The sequence below is a fragment of the Dermacentor variabilis genome, chromosome 2 (assembly GCF_050947875.1).
Source record: "Dermacentor variabilis isolate Ectoservices chromosome 2, ASM5094787v1, whole genome shotgun sequence".
NCBI lineage: Eukaryota > Metazoa > Arthropoda > Arachnida > Ixodida > Ixodidae > Dermacentor > Dermacentor variabilis.
Window position 1 is genome coordinate 236,766,618 of NC_134569.1, and position 17,782 is coordinate 236,784,399.

The window sequence follows — 17,782 nt, forward strand, 5'->3', positions numbered from 1 at the left end:
GTGATTACGCACCTGCTGAATTAACCAGACTGTTGAGTGGCACCAGTACGTGCGATGAGTACGCCAGTGCGATAGGGTAAGAACAGGCTGTTCGTGAAGTTAGGCGGCTTATTTTATGTTCGGTTCTTTTTCAATAATCGTTTAACTTTCTCCCCTTTGTTTTGCAACAACAATATCACTCTGGCCTTGTCGGCATTCGGGGAGATATGGAAGGCAGTTTAGAAAGGTGGTTGGAACTGCTTTATCAAAATTGTGGGGGGAAAAAAACAGGGTTCATTTTGACCTAGTAATAACCTGGCGAGTCAGGGGTGAAGAGCCTGCGCTTGCACGTGGTGCAGCGCTATGTTGTTTCGTTTGTTTTACGCAGGTTCTCCAGGGCCGGAGATCCCGAAGTTCGTCGCACGAGGCTCGTCACCAGTACACCACATGTCCTATCAGCGTTCCTCATGGCCAGCGAATTGATTTCACCGGCCATTCCCAACTTCCAGGGCGAGGAGGAGCTGTTAGAAACGGACGCTTTTCCTGGCATCCTTCGAGCTCACGAGCCCACACTGAATCGCCGTCGCACCCAATTAAGGTGCGCAGAAGCGCGTCTAACCTGTCAGACAAGTTGGCGACCCCAACCCGAGGCGCCGGAAGTGGAGCTATTGTCCCACTGCTTGACTCTTCCCGAAAGTGCAACGCGAGCCTTGCACGGTTTCAGGTAATCTGGGTCCCGAGCGAAGTTGTTTTGCATCTCTGAAAGGTAGCTCGAAAATAACCCGTCTCCCCCCGCTGAGCGCTTGCAAACCCGGAGGCAACGCCATGGCAAGTCATCCCTCGGACAGTGAAGCCCATGGAGCGACCTCCTGAGCCGAATGTGACTGCACTCGCACGGGCGCCTACCATTGGTGGAAAATGACGACACCTGAGAGGGCTCGACAATTGGCCAAAAATGACGACACCTGAGCGGGCTCGACGATTGGCCAAGAATGACGTGACACCGAAGGGGTTAAAAGCGAGAGACAGGGAGCAGAGAGCATTCCTCTTTCATTCATCTCTTTCGGGCTTCTTGCCATGGGCCACAGCGTCCGATTTGCTGTCGGCCATCAATGACTTGATGACTTAATTACTTCATGTTATTACTGTAAATAACGTAAATAAACTTCCAGTTTTTATCTCAAAATCCTCCTCAACGTCGGCCAACTCCAGCACTCAACGGCAAGATCCAATACCCGTTCTCTGCGAAGCGGTCCGCAGAGCCCCATGTTGCCTGGTTGCAGCCGCGCGCGTAGCCCTGCGATTCGCTTCTTCAGCAGAGGTCCGTGCCTTACGAGGAGGCACGATAGCGAGTAGGGAAGAGTAAACACAGGTACTCAAGCTACGTGGCGCACATGTGACATCCATTGACCCATGGTACAGTACGTTGCTATTGTTATTGTTGATGATGATAACGGTGATTTATTGGCATCCTCGTCGGGGTGGGGTCTAATAGTCACCTAGCCTGCTTGAGTTAAGCAGGTCCAGCCACATGCAGCATGCAACTGATATATGCAACTACTACATGTCGGGACAAGTGGTGGAATATAACGGAACGGCAACACGAAATGTGCACGTATCGGACGCTACGCGACACGCATGTCGCATCACGTGTCAAATGGCACGATACGATGCTGCTGATGATCATGATTTAATGGCACTATCTCTTAAACGGGGCGGTGACAAACACTCACTTAGCTTGCTTAAATTAATCAGGTATGAATACATGATTTTCATTATACTAATATTTATACATCTCCATAATCTTCATGTTTCTCAAAACTTCTCTGTCTACCTTAAACCGCAACTAACTGCTACATGACATGCCACCTGGAGTAATAATATGCAACTGCAATGCAGAAGGCGCACGTATAGACGCTACACGGCGCGCATCTCACATCGCAAGGCAAGTGGCACGATACGATGCTAATGAGCATGATAATTATTATTTATTGGCATTATTCCTTTAAAACGCGGCGGTGACATCGTCTCCTAGTCAGCTTGATTTAATGAGATACACAATATTATATATATATATATATATATATATATATATATATATATATATATATATATATATATATATATATATATATATATATATATATTTCTAGCATTCTTGTATACATCTCCTTAAACTTTTTTTTATTCCTCAAACCTTCTTTAACTGGGTGCATCTTCTACATGGCGTTCTGCCTGGTGTAATAATATGCGACTACAATGTTAAATGTTCACGTATCGACGCGCGCATGTCACATCACGTTATAGGGGGTTTATAGTCACGCGTTTATACTGCATTTTTCCCGCTGCATGCTAGCAAGCGCTGCCGTGGCCCAGTGGTAGCGTAGCTGACTACCACGCCCGGGCCCCGGCTCGATACCAGTGTGAACTGGGTATTTGTTTTTGTCATTCTCGGCGACAGCTGCTACGGACACCGGCGGCGGACACCACCGCCGACCGAACAGGCTATTGGATCCAGCCCATAACAGCTTACGCTGTAAAAAGCCGAGGTGACAGCATATGAAGCTTTGTGCAACACCAAGCATATTTCCCTAAACCTTCCCTACGTCTACCCGCGCGGCAAATGAACGCTGTCGGAGAAAGAAGCGCACTAAGCCGAATACACCTCATTAAACAGATCTGCTTCCACGCGGGTGCTGTTATCACCGACGTGTGCTGAAAACATCTGCGCGCGTTCTTAAGATCCAGACTGCTTCACGGAGCAAGCTGCCATGATCCGTTAGCTCGACCTTACTCGGGGTACTACACAGCTAAGCTCTCTGCATGATTACAGGGTTGTCAAAATAAATACATGCTTGTCGAGCAAGTATGCCCAGCTTCCCACACTCCGCTTACTTACTGGAGCATCGAATGTAGTCCGTAGACAACGCGCGAACCGCTGGGCCGCCACTTAAATAAACGGGAAAGGACACGTCAACCTTGGTTCCACTGCTATAGCAATGGCACCCTAGGATGACATTGCCGTCGATGAAACCACGCCAACGCCTCGAAACAAGGGCTCCCAACATCCCGATTTCCGAGCGGCATTCGCTGAGCTCCCCCCACAAAAAGCAGCTGATGAAGCATCTATAGCCGAGATCGAGTGTATACAATGACGGTGCCTTCGACCGACGTATCGGTGAAGAAGTCCATGACCCGACAGAACATGAACTCTGAATGATAGCCAGAGCCGCAGAGGGATTTCACCAGTATGACAGCTACAGAAATCCATGTATGCGCTGACTCGCAAATCGCACTTCAGGCGCATACGCAAATCGCGGTAAACATCTCCAACGGTTGTGCGCCTCGTCAGACAGGTCCGACGACGAGCGGAGGCCCGCCGCGACCCTTAAAGGGATCCCTGTGGACATCGAGGAAAACGAGACAACCAACGAGGACGGTACGCGCGATTCTCTCCAACCGTGTTACCCTCACGGTGTTCTCCACGAGGACAAGCAACATGACCACTGGACCACCGTATGTGTCCCGAACAGAAATGCGAGAGCGGTCGCCGATCGACACAAGAGGGAGCTCCGTGCGAGCGTTACTCCAGTTCCAAACCTACGTCCCGCGGACCTCTCCCGTGTCGAGGCAGGTCCTGTGTACAGGCTTAATTCCGCTACGGCTTCGTTCTCGCGTCTGGCCTTTTCGGGCGATGGTACCGGGCGCACGCTCATCCTTCCGTCGCAGGTACCCGGCCCCTGAACAGCGCCTGCCGGCAAAGAGGCCCCACTACTGCGCAGAGCCCGGATTGTGGCCTGGCGCATTTCTGCAGAGAGCGCGACGCTCTGCATAGAGATCACCACCTGGGGACGGCGCTGGTCTCCTTGTACGTGGCCCAACACCTCACAAATTTCGGCCCCTAATTTCTTTTAACTTAGCAGCACGCGGGATCCTTCAACGAGGAACACCTGGCACATCACCTTGCCTCTCTACGAAAGCTTGTGCCACCAGAAAAGACAACTGTAGCAGTTCTATTACTTTCGAAAACGTCATTGGGTAAGTGAAAATCTCCGCCAGTTTTATGACGCATCGCGCTGGACATTTCTGTGGCGTAAAAGATGAAAGTAACCGCTAAATGAAATAGGATTTTATTCCATCTTTTATTATCCATTATTTAGCCTTCAGACCGGAGCAGTGAGTCGCGAACGCTTCTCACGGACTTTGGTGTTCAATGCCATTCCATTATCATCAAAAACATAATCTGTGCAGCAGGACCTGTGCGGCGCGTCGGTTCTCAGACGGCTGATATGAGCGCCACGTTTACTTGGTCTTGGAGGAATTGCACAATGGCTAAGCTTCCGGTTTCATTGCATTGACATCGATTCTATGGGACCCACCAGTTGCCGACCCTCTAGTCGGCAGTGTTCTAAAGAAGTTTCAGAGCAAATTACGTGCTGGTTGAGCTTGAGAAACGAGGCATATTCCTGAACTCAAACGAGTCTAAGAAGCTTCCCGTTAACTGCGTGGAGGAGAAAGTGCGACAACCATGTTTTTTGTGGCGCCTTGACTACGATTACGCGGACGACAAAGCGAGCGCTGGAAAGAGGCTACGATAAAAACCTAAAAAAGGAAGAGAAGAAACGTTCGTGCAATATTTCCGGGAAGAAATCGGAAGCCAGATGGCGAACCGAGAGTTATTCATTGGGGAAAAGATGGCTTCTTGGGCTGGAAAACCAAATTCTTATAGAAGCGGAAGCCGGAAGGCATCGCGGCGACGTAAACACACGCAATGACTGCGCGCTGGCGGCGCTCTCGTTTACCTCGGCGGTCCTCGACAAACGAAAAACACTCGGGAGAGATACTCACGAGGCAGAGCTGGGTCCGTTCTGCCCGGCAGCTAACAGCCGTCGAGTGTTCGCGCAGCGATTCGCATCAATCACCGCCCAAGACGGCGGGAAAAGAGGGAACACGAGTCGCAGCCGCCGCGGACACGTGTATCCGCCAGGCGCGCCGAACAAGGCGCGAGGGGGAAAAAAAAAAAAAAAAAGAGCTCTCGACAATGCAGCCACCGGCCGGGCTCGGGAAAAAATAGAAAAGGAAACGGATAAATAAGAGAGCGTGAATGCATCGTTAGAGCCGCGGCGACTCTGCTTTTATAGCAGTCAATGTCGGTTTTGAAGCCCCGAGAACCAGCTGCGCGGCACAACATTTACGCGTGTTTAGGAGTGGAAAGGGGGGGGGGGCAAAGTGCGAACCACTGCTGCTTGAGCGCACGCGCAACTTATAAAGCGACGAAGTCATTTGGAAGGAAAGGCAAATACAGTCGAAGCGGGCAGGCAGACGCTAATAGGCGGTTTCAGAACGACAGGAGCCCCAAAGTTACGGGACGCTGTTGGCCGCACGCGTACAAAATAGAGCAGAACTATTACGAACGAGAAAAAGAAAGAGAGAAAGGAAGAAAAAAAATCCAAGTGGTGTTTCGGTATCTAGATATGCTAAGAAGCTTCCGCTATTTACGAACTTAGACGGAGTAAAAATATTTCATGCAAGATGCCTATACCCTAACCTTATCTGCCACCTAAATTAAATATGCGGCGACGATTACATTAATTCAGCCTTGATGCCTGCCGTTGTATGGTTTTCGGATCATCACAATGACACAGAACTGTTTGATATGTCAATAATACATACCCATAGTGGATGGTACTGGCCACGCAACAGTAATGATCAAGTAACGCTAAATTACGAACTTGCGCAAATAGCAAAATGGTGTCAGGTATCGCGTCAGGATTGGGGGCTCAATCCCATCGCTCGTGATCCGTTGTCAAGGCTGGAGTCGGGCATGAATTAGAAGGTAGCTGGCCCATGCCGACGTCCAACTTATCCACGCTGAGGACGTTGATGAAGGGAAGGACTGCTTCTCATCGAGAACGAGGAATATGGGTTTATTTACAGTATCTATATCAGTCTAGCGTGACTGTTTGAGAAAGTACATCAGTCTAACATGACTGCTTGAGAGCGAGTGTCAGTCTAACATGACTGCTTGAGAGAGAATGCCCTGAGCAGCCGCACAACAGCGGTTTTTAAACACTCGGTCCTCTCCCGATACAAGGTGATGCGAACGTTCGTTTAGTCATCGCAAACTAGCCGCCTCTCTGCGGCACGGTTTACACACACACACGCACACACACAGGTGCGAAGGTCCGGAGCCGACGTCAGAGGGGCCCCGTAGAACTCGGAGTCGTTACGGGTAGCGCGTTGTCTTGCGTCTTGGTCGGTGCGTGGGAAGGAGCGCAAAACGGCGTTCCCGCGGCAACTCGCGCACCCGTAGCAGATCAGGTCCGCGTTGGGGAGTTTGGGAACAATAGTTGGCCCGCCGAACTCATTCCGTCAGAACGGCGATGAGGCTAGAGGTTGGCGGCGGTTTCAGCACAAAGCCTGCTTCATCGAACGCATCCTAGCTGAAGCGACGGAGAGTGGGGGATGCGCGTCTTGTTCCCCGACACAAAGTCGATTTAGTCACGCTGTGGCTAGAGGTTGGCGGCGATGCTCCCGAGATGTTACTTCCACAGTCGTAACTGGGTGGCAAACTTGCACTGCAGCTGGCCGTTCTTAACAATGGCAAATGAAGATTAATTCGACAAGACCGTTTTTATTACACTAAGCAGCAAAAAAGACCCCCTAGAATTCGCGTACACGATCAAAACCCAGAACTTGACGATGATGACAAATACCTGGGCACTGTTCTACTATCTGATATGAAACGCAACAAACATATGCCATACATATCTACTAAAGTATTTGCAGCACTTTGTTCGCTTCAACGCGCTTTAAAATTTGCCTCAATTGACAATATACGATACACCCCATTCGTTCCTTTGGTACTAGAATATGAGATTGCCCGTTGGTTCCTCCACACCAAACGATGCATAAGAAGCGTAGATGGAATACAGAGAAAAATAATAAAATTCATATATAAGTACAACCGCAATGATTCCCCGATAGAAGTCCTTAACGAAGCTTGCCTCCCGACAATTTGTCAGCGTGATAAATTTTTACGCCTGATGTTTCTATCCCACCTCCTTAATGAGGCCTACAAACTCAACAGCCGTGCATTTGTATCTTTCTTTGAAAAGTGAAACGCTACAACAACCTAGACATTTAATAAATATAGGTTCCACACTGACTCATTCAGGTATTCACTCTTTCCGTGACTGGCTTCAATGCTACAATGAATTATGGTATACTGATTTGCTCACCAGACAATTTTCTCCTTATGCTTGGCAAATAAGTCTATCAGTATGTATCGCGATTGCAAAGATCGCCTACAATCACCGCATTTTGTCAGAATTGGTTTCGATGTAGTTTTTCTTCGGTTTCTGTGTTGTTACTTTTCATTAATCTTTACCGGCTGGCTCCGGAAGGTCACACCCTCTTACTGAACTGCTCAACTATGTTTTGTTGTTAGCTGCGATATTTAAAAAGTGTATAACAGTTTGTCATTCATATGTTGATGCAATGTATTTTCCCAAGCCCTGCAACAGCCTCTATACGGAGACTAGCAGTCTGCATGAAGTACATAAATAATGTCTTGGCCGCTCCTGCAACAGGCGACTGCCTTCCCTAAGACGTTCCTTTTTGCAGCTGACGGCAGGCGGCGACAAAAGTTTGTGCTTGTGCCGTCGCGGCAGCAGTTCGCATCCCCATAAGCGCAGGAAAAGTGCATCTGTCTTCTTAGCAAGTAGGCAATTAACTGTGTCAAGTGTTATACTAAACGAAGTCGACGCCAAAATGCGATCATTCTGCAAACTCTGATCAAGAACAGTTCAGCGGTGAGCGCAAGATCTTTTTTTAGAACACGCGCAGCGAAACATTCAAGACCCTGTGTGTGTTTCCCTATGGGTCGGTCGGCCAGCGTAATCCTGTTGTTGCGATGCGAGTGCGTCTCGTTAGGCCTACGGGCGCCGGAATCGCAGAACCTCCTCGCAAAGTGGACGCGCTATGCGCTAGTAACTAACGCTTCAGGTGAGTTTAGGGAAAGGGAAAGCTAATTCCAATAGTTTCTGGCGATCGAGGACGCAGCCGTCACGATAATTCACGCTGAAGCGGGAGCCATGGGTGCCGCCATGTTGGACAACGCTATTTTTTCGCGTGCGTAAACATTGGAGATCTGTGCTCGCGCCGCGTTTCGACGAGTGTGATCTGTTCTGCATCAATGGAGATAATTTAATTAACACATTTAATGATTACTTTACAGACACTGATTCCCATTTATCACCAAGCCCACCATGTACATTTCAATTCCCTGCAACTATGGACACTATTTTTTTCCAACCGACAACACCTATCGAGGTTTGTTCAGTTTTTCTCAAACTGAAAAATTCATGTAGCTACGATGCTGATGGCCTCCAAATAAGACCTATCAAACACGTCATTTGTGACATTGCACCTGTGTTAGCTTATATTTATAACTTATGCATAACATCAGGTACTTTTCCTGAAAAAATGAAAATTGCAAAAGTAGTTGTGTTATACAAGAAAGGTGACAAGCTTGATTTAAGAAATTACCGTCCGATATCCATTCTCCCGCAGTTTTCTAAAGGTCTTGAAAAAATCATTCTTAACCAATTAACATCTTTCAGCAATAAACATAAACTAATAACAGACGCTCAATACGGTTTTCAACAAGGTAAATCAACAGAATTAGGACTAGTAGCACAAAAAGAATATATACTGCAGAACCTCGAAAATAAGTCACTTGTAATTGGTCTATTCATAGATTTCACAAAAGCGTTCGACTGCATAAACCATGACCTCCTAATACTTAAGCTTGAAAGATATGGCATCAGGGGCCTTCCTCTTCAGTTACTGACATCCTACCTTAGAAATCGACAGCAATATGTGGCTATAAACACTAACATATCATCTACACGAAAAATACAAACAGGTGTCCCTCAGGGAAGTATCCTTAGCCCATTTTTGTTTAACATCTACATAAACGACATAGTTCTTATCCACCGAGAAGCAAAATTCATAAACTACGCAGACGATACGAGTGTTTTTTTATCAAACAACTCTCTTACAGGCCTCATTAGTGCAACGAACAACCTATTAACCCATCTCTCAAAATGGAGCCAGGACAACTTTTTAAAAGTAAACTCGAATAAAACACAAGCAGTCATCTTTAAAACAAGAGGTACATGTACTCCATTGACCCACAACATATTTTATAACTCTGAGAAAATGCAGGTTGTTGACACGGTAAAAGTACTTGGCGTATATTTTACCGACACATTGCAATGGGACGCTCACGTGGATTTTGTACTGCAGAAACTGAGCCGCGTAACAGGTATACTACATCGAAATCGCTACCTTTTACCAATGTCAGTTAAATTGATCATTTATAATGCACTGTTTGCCTCGCATGTAAATTACTGCCATCTTGTATGGGGCACGACATCAGCTTACAATCACTCAAAAATACTATTGATGAAAAAAAAGATAATACGCGCTATCGCAAATGTGCCCTACAACTCACACACTGAGAATCTTTTTACCAAGTACAACATACCAAAAAGTCATCATCTCTACAAACAAACCCTCCTACGCACCTACTACTTTCAGGTAAAAAATAGAAGTAACTTAATTACAAATATAGCAAACTTAAAAGAGAATACACCCACATATGAGACGCGCAGCCATGAAAAATGGCTCATACCCTTCTCGAGGACAAATTACGGCCATCAAATGGTCGCAAATACCTTGCCACGGCTACTAAATTCTTACCTAGAAGCCGGTATTGACATCCATGCCCTGACACCATCGGAGCTCATCTGTCTGGTGAAAACTACCATTTGAATCGCCATGATTCCGTAAAACCATACGCATTCAATGAAAGAAATGTAATTTATTTGATGTAACCCACTGTTCTTTACTTTTTTCATTTCTGAAAGTGTTCTTTGCCACCGCTCTGCCAATATCTAAAGGGGGCCAGGGACCACTCAAGCTGCCAAAAAGCAGCTTTTACCTTGGCCCCCTCCATTTGCTTGTAAATAGGCACAAATAAAATTAAATGAAAACCATCTACGCATGCGCGAGGCGCGAGCTTTCGCGCGCCGGCACGGGTACGTGTAAGTTCGGCTTTTACAGCTGAACTCCGGACGGAGACAAAACGCAAAGAGCCATCGCCTCTAGTTGTGCTTCCATCCCTCGCATGGGGTCTCCTTGCTGTTTGCTACGTGCAACCGTATAGCCATCTATTTGCCATACTATGATCGACTATATACAGCGCACCTGTGTGCAAGGTACGCTCCGGATCAAGTTGAGTCTCGTTTTAAACTTCGGAAAGGTGTTTCATTGCCATCCTATTCGGCGAAGCTGAGGCTCATATTGCCACACGTTCCTTGGCACGGGAGGCAGACTGGCAAGCAAAGGCATGACCCACGATGGTAGTAGCATATCCGGAGCTTTGCAGAGTGATCATCCGGGAGGTTGCAGTATTCCTATAACGGCTGTGGTGCCTCGTCATTGGGTGATTTCAGCGGGGCTCTGCCCTGTGCAGAAGTCTGTTCATTTGCACCTGAATTCTCTAGTGTGACGAGGCTGACGTGAACTGCTCGACGCGCTTCGATGTCGTTGTCAGTGCACGACACGTTAAATACCAGAAAATGCCAGAGCGTTGTCTCTAGCACTTTACTTTTTTCAAAAAAACTATCACGCAAACCAGCCCGTAGGAGTTGTCGATTAATTAATTAATTAATTTCCTAAAGCAACACCTGGCCTTGTCACAGTATCTATTTAGCATTTGGAACAGCAATGGCTGGTTAAGACGCTCTCAAATCGCAGTACACGGCGTTTTTTGCGCCCCCCCCCCACCTCTACTTTCCGACTCTACACAAATTAACCAAGTTCAAGTTTGCAGTGTGACGCGAGCGGACACCCGTGAAAGCAACAGGCAGAGTGCGCGAGGCATTGCTTTGGCAAAGTTGAAGCGGAACGGTGAACACTCTTCCGACTCCAAATCGGCATTCTCCCGCGTGCAGTGAATTGCCACCACGGGGAAGCCCCGAAGACCTTTCTCCGACACCTGCGCTAGCACACCCGCGTGTCTGCTTCCTTAGGTGTAATCTCTCCGGGAAGCAGGAGGTTCGTCTTCGACGACTTCGGGCAAGGCCGGACCTAATATTATCACGTGGTGGTGACGTTGAAGAACACGGTAGCAATACTGTGAAGGACAAAACTAACTTTTATTGGGCGAACCTGTGCCCACAAAAACAGGCTACACTTATAGCACAACGATAGCGGCGAACACGGTCGGCGATCGTCGAAAATCTGATCTGCAGGTCAAGCGCGTCGGCTTTTGTACAGTAGTTGTCGAACGTTCCAGACTAATCGCTGGCTCCCGCGTGTCTTCCACAAAGTTCTACACCATTCGCTTCACACGATGAAATGAGATAACACAAGGTTCGGCGACAACAGACAGTGGATAGAAGCATCGACAACATTCCAGAAACTTCCGATACATGCAGGCGCGTCCCGCGCTGCGCGATAACATTTGTTAGGCGGTGAAACGCGTCGCCCGATAAAGACAAGTACACGTGTCAATATATATCATCAGGTCCTGGGGATCGACATCAAAAAAGCCTGGAAAGTGTCCTGTGTCAACGGTTCCTGTGCCTGCGGTGGACACTGATCCCCTGACCTATGACTGCGCCATGGACCTAAAGATATCAGACAGAAACTGCTTTAGCGAGGCCGAACTCAAGCCTACCGCTCTCCATCCAGAGGACTATACACCCGATGGATTTCTCTTACTGCGCATGCATTGCAACAGATCGACCACTCAAAAATTACATATATAGGACATCCACAACCGATCATACAATGTTCTAGCGGAAGCCCGGACATCACTGCGAATAGCACGAACAATGGCACACTTCTGCTCGTCCCCTCTTCGAGTACGTGGCTTGCATTTAGGCTTCTACTTCTTACCGTCCACAAAAGATACGCCACTGCCCGAGCATACGTCCAACACAAACGTGCTTGCTCGTAAAGCTGTATAACAGCACCATACTGCATTGCGGAAAAAAGAAGCAATTAAAACACATAAAAGACAACAGGACAGAACACTACAACAAAACAACTTGAAGACTAGAAGCCCAGCGCCCTTACTGTCCTGTGGCTTTTCGCGTATTCTAAAGTGTTTCTTTTTCTTCTCTGTAAGTACTGAAAAAAATCTCAGCATGTAGAAACCAAGAGAAAGAGAACTTGACTTGCTTGACTTGCTTCCGACGCGAGAGATGACGTCTGCCCCGTATACACACCAAGAACTGCCTGGAGCTTGAAGTTGTGCACAATAACGCACTCTCCAGCTTGTGACGAGCTTTTCGCCTTAACGAACGCACTGTCATGGTCTGCAAGCTGCTCCAAGTCGTAAAGACGCGCAGCCAGCCCGTCTTCGTTCTCTCACGACAAAATTAATTTTCAGAAGAGAACATCTCAAAGTCAGTTCAACTTCAAAACACGCTGGCTGTCGTGCAGCGCCTAGACGACAAAATAACCCGAAGCTGCACCGCCATCACGTCTGCGCGCAGGCTGTGACTGCCGACGCTGGCGCCTGCCTTTCCGCCTTGACCTACGAGGGGCCGCTCTTGAACTTTAGTGAGCTGAAACTAGGAAACAATATCATACCAATTAAGATACCATCAAGACAAAGAAGCTTCAGTAATTGAACTATTTCTTTTATATTCAACTGCTAAATACACCACGGACAAATAATATTTTTGCAATGAGCGTCAGAAGTTTACACGGCCAAATCTAGCCATGTGCGCGGACAGGCGATTCCGCGATAAAAGCGATTTTCTTCACCGCCTTTGAATGTGACTCAAGATTGAGGACCGCAGTTCAGACTCAGCATTGACAGTTTCCTAGTGCGCTCGCTAATTTCAATTTGTGCCCCTGGATTACGAATACGTTGTTTCAGCGAGCCGGTGGTCCGCACACTTCTGCTCACGCGTGTATACGCAAATACTGAAGAAAGTGGACGGAGAGAGAGAGAGCCGTTGCTGTCGTAAGAGTTGGCGTCGGCCATGTCAAAAGGGCTGCCATGCCATCGTCCGACTCGTCTGCGCTGAGGAAGTTGTTGCAGTTTATACAAGTTTATACTTGCGCCGTCACGGCAGCAGCTCGCATCCACATAAGTGCAGGCAAATTTGCGTTTCTTTCTTAATATAACCAAGCAAGTAACTGTACCAAGTAAAACGACGTAGGCTCCACAATGCGATCTTTATGCAAAATTTGAGCAAGAACAGTGCCGCAGTGAGCGCCAATACTTTTTTCGAACATACACAGTGAAATATGCAGGACCCTCTCTATATATTTCCCTATAAACTTCGTCCTTCTCACTTCGAACGGCTTCGCGACCTCGGGAACTCATCATTTTAAACAAAGCACTTTAATATACATAATTAAATAAACAGCATTGAAATTGTCCGAAGGCAGGATCGCCGAAAGACACGACGTATAGTAAACCCGATATTCAAACCATCACGCTACGGTCGCATGCATCGACACGCGGCATGAATTCTTCACAGGCGAGCGAGCGCGTTGAGACATTTCGATTGCGCCTTACCGAGGCGCAGTTAAAACGCAGCATCCTGCGCGGCCAAGGAACGTGCGGATAACGCAGGCAACGAGAGAATTGCGTCTGCAACAGCACTGGAGAAGCTTCTGAACAGAATGTGTTGGAGCGAAGGCGAACGTGTCGACGGGCAAATTATGCGAGAGAAGAAAAAAGAAAGCGCCAGAGCACTACACTTTTTTTTTTCAATCACCAAACACAAGAGTGGCAGTAAAGATACTAGGGAGATCGTCACAGTGTTCACGCTACTCTTTGCAGTCGCTGATCTCTCAAAATACGGCAGTCTTAGTTTCAAGGGTACCGATATAGTCTTCATTAGTAATGATTACAAAGAATGGAAACGGCAGTTCGCCAGTGGGGAGTTTCTTCGCTCGGGACGGTCATTACAACAGGAACGAGACCTCCCTCGATTCTTCTCCGTCAAACCATGCAAGGCGTCCCATGCAGCTAACTTTAGCCAGCGTTAAAAAATATGCGAACTCCACGTAGCTGGAGAGAACCGAGGCAACGTTTGCCATCACTTGGAGATACTCAAATGATTTTCCTTACACCTAATTGCATAATTCGTGTTAATAGATGAATAAACTTTTAAAATATTATGATTAGACTAAACGTGTCAATGAGAAAATTGTAGAGCAACACGAGAAACTTCAGATAGAGCTTTTTGTTGCTCAAGACGCGCTACATAAAAGTGTTTTTTCCGAGCGTGAAAGAAGCCCGCGAATACACGAAAGTGCCTCGAGCAGCCAGTCACGCGGCAATTTTAAGATCCTGCGGTAAAACACTTATTTTCTGCAGTCACTAGGTTGCCGAGAAAAAGCCTTTATCCATTCCCATGTATTTATAAAGGTGCCCTCGAGCTAAAGCTTCTTCCTCTTAAGGTTAAATAAACGAATGGCAGTCGAGAAGGCCGCAGTGTAGTTAAACGCAAATTTTATATTTCACCCGCAATTTCACTCATTTGGCTCTGCATAACAGAAGCTATTATTGACTAGACAAAAAGTCACGCATTTCAACTGCCAATCAGTTCATCTGGAACGACAGATATACCAGGCTTTATCATATTTTGCTATCGTCAAGCATGCATTGCACCATCTTCCTACAAAGAATCTTGACGATCACGTTTCAATGCAAGAGCTCAATGTTAATTTTCGTTACCATTATAGAACCAATTCTTTTGAATGCACATTTACAAAACATGAGACCAGATGCATTACACTTCTTCGTTAATGTAAGAATAAATGTCTACGCATCTAAAACATGTTAAGGCAGCCGTGGTGCGATTCCTACGCACATCCTTGTCTCTCTGGAGCTTCAGTTACTCATTCCTTCAGGAAACGAAAATTCTCTTTTTAATTTTACAGTTTTATTTTCGAATTAGATATTGCACGCATACGAAAAAAAATGGCTGTGGCTTAGCTGAGGTTAAGCCCAGGATGCGAAGCATACTAGCCTTTATTGTAGTTGTTGAACCACTGTTTAGCCTGGTGAACTGCTGTTGCTTGGCTATGTTTGGTTCGGCTAGACGAAGAAACAACTCATGCAGGCGAGCGCACGAGCTGAGACCCGGCTATGTAGCTACGCGGCCGCAAGCGAGCGCACGAGTTGAGCCTCCGCGTTTGCAGCTGTTATGACGTCATATAGCAGATACGCGGCCGCGCGCGGCGCAGCAAAGAAGAGCGTGGTTGTGCGGCTAGTATGCTTCGCATAAAATATATTGAAGAGAATACAAAAAAAAATGAATTTAGCATAAAGCTAAAGTCTGTTTTCCTTACACGGCAGCACCTATATTTGCATTTATGCATAAATCGTGCCCACCTACTATGCGCGTTACAACACAGAAAGGAAGCAGTTTGGATCCCGAGTCAGGTGTTCCTTGTGTTCTTTGATTCTGAGACTGACGCTGAACCGACTAACGCGCATGGGCCAAGCGGCATCCTTTATTGTGACGTGTCGCTTGTGTGGATTGTGGCGGGATGAAATTAATGGAGTTTCTACATATTGTCTAGGAATGTTAGCATGCACCTTGACACCTCATGCTGTACGTAACTTTGGGCCCTATAGATATATATAACGTAAAACTATTCCAATATGTTATTATTACAATCTCCTGGCGTCAAATTTGCGCAACCACCGACGCAAACATTGGGCGGTGACTCACAGCACTGACTCAACAGCCCAGTCAAGCGCTCTCTTAGTACAGGAGGTCACTTTGCTTTCAAAACAAATAGCATTGCCTGCCCCTTCAAGATGTTGAACCAGTACCAACTCGCCCAAATGTCGATCCTTCTACAGCATTGCCTACTTTGAGCTCTCTTTCGTTCCGTGATTGGCTGCCAGGAGGCAAGGAGCAGGCTCATGTAGAGAGGGTCTCGATGGGGCCGAGCCATTACAGCGAAAGAAGATAACCGGACAAGGACGGTGGCACCGGCGTCTGCGATTGGTCCGCTTTCCCTTGCTTAGCTTGCGGTGGCTGGTAGAAAATCGCGGCGGCGTGCAACGGAAAGTTCGGAATGTCGCTAAAACAAATCCTCAGCAAACAAGTTGGCACAGCGAGGTCGTAAACGTGCCGAAAGCGCTCGAAAACGTTACACGGCCACGCAAGAAGTTTATTGTACGCAAATAAACCCAAGCTCTCAGGCAGGTGCGAGTAGCCAGTGCCCGAGCGATCGACGGCAGACATCTTCTATTCCTTTCGGAATGGGGCAGCCTGCAGCTATTCAGAAAAAAATTCAGTTTTGTTCGGCATATTAATGCATCTTTAACGCGTACACGTCCTTCTGACGCGGTGAGCTTTCGCGGTTTTGTGACGTCGCGTGACAGGCAGGCGAAGTGAGTGCAGCCCGAAAACATTTAATCAATAGCAGATGGCTAATGGCGAAAATGCATCGAATGAGAAATGACTATTTTTCTTTTGTTCAGTTCAATCTTGCATAATCAGTGTGTACACGTTATATCAGATAGAGAGCTATCGTGGTTTTGGTGACGTCGCGTGACAGACAGGCGAAGTGGGGATGGTGCAAAAAAAGTTTTTGACCAATCGCGGAGGGCTGATTGCAGAATTGGAATAGAAAAGCTTGGAATAGCTTTACGTTATACCGCCCTTTGTCTGCTTTTCTGTATAACGTATGTCATAACTTTTGGCCGCCTTTCTATTGGTTGTTCCAGGCAAATGATAACCCCAGAAAAACTAGCAATCCGCGGCAAACCCAGAAATATCAACGGAGGTGCTTCGCATTGGCTTTAATTTTGGAGGAAGAAGAGGAAGACGACGCTGTTCGATCTGTTGTCACCTGAGCTCTGTAATTTTTGCATAGGTTTTGCTATTCATTAAGTGAGTTATTTACATCCTTGGAAGACGGCGACATCTTTAAGGAGGTACTGTCCCTATGGGAAAGGTGCGGCTGCTCCGGCGCCGGCATCTTTAAAGGGACAGCGCCATCCGAATGAAGCCAGCGTGGCGGAGGCGGCCATGGCCTCGCAAGTTGTGGAGCTGCCAGACATCAGGGACGATAAGCAGTCCAGTGCGTCATCATCGCTCAGTGGGGACGACACAACTATTGTCGACCCTGACGAGGAAGTGGCTGATATGGCGGAAGTGGACAGCGACGGCTTCAAGGTGGTGAGTCATCGGAAGCAAAGAACGGTCGGCATCCCAGTGGTAGTTTTGCCAACAGAGAAAGGTGTTGATTTGAGAGAGCGGAACCCTATCAGGCTCTTCGAAGCCATTAAAGTACTGCTGGGATCTGCCCCGATTCGCAGCCGCTTCACAACGAAAAGTGCTCTTTATTTAGATATCGCAACGGAAGAGCAAGTTGACATTCTTCTCCGGTGCTCTCAGATTGGTGACATAAGAGTTAAAGCCCGGCTTCCCCACTCCTACATGACTAACACATGTGTTATTAGGGGAGTACCAGTGTGGTATTCGGAAAGCGACCTTCTTGACTACTTGAAACCGCAAGGTGTTCTGCATGTGAAACGTCTGATGCGCCGGATGGAGACACAAAAAAAAAGGAATGGGCAGCGAAACCTACTAACTCTGTTGTGATAACGTTTGCTCCCAACACCGAGCACCCCGAAAAAATTGACCTCGGCTTTACCAAGCATGCAGTCAAAAAGTTCGTTGAACCTCCTCCCCGATGCTTTAGGTGCCAGCGCTTTAGGCATGTGGCAAAAGTTTGC

General features: G+C 47.3%; 1 protein-coding gene across 5 annotated transcripts in view; it reads right to left on the minus strand.

The window, feature by feature from the left end:
- The window catches only part of LOC142573162 (glycoprotein-N-acetylgalactosamine 3-beta-galactosyltransferase 1-like), a 208,954-nt gene that overhangs the window by 87,138 nt on the left and 104,034 nt on the right, over nt 1-17,782 (minus strand). Inside the window, exon 1 of one of the 5 annotated variants that reach the window (XM_075682725.1) lies at nt 4,828-4,855. The exons of the other annotated variants lie outside the window; for them this stretch is intronic. The gene's annotated coding sequence lies outside the window, so the exon portion shown is untranslated. Of the gene's footprint in view, nt 1-4,827; nt 4,856-17,782 lie in introns of those variants that run through there. 5 annotated transcript variants of the gene reach the window in all.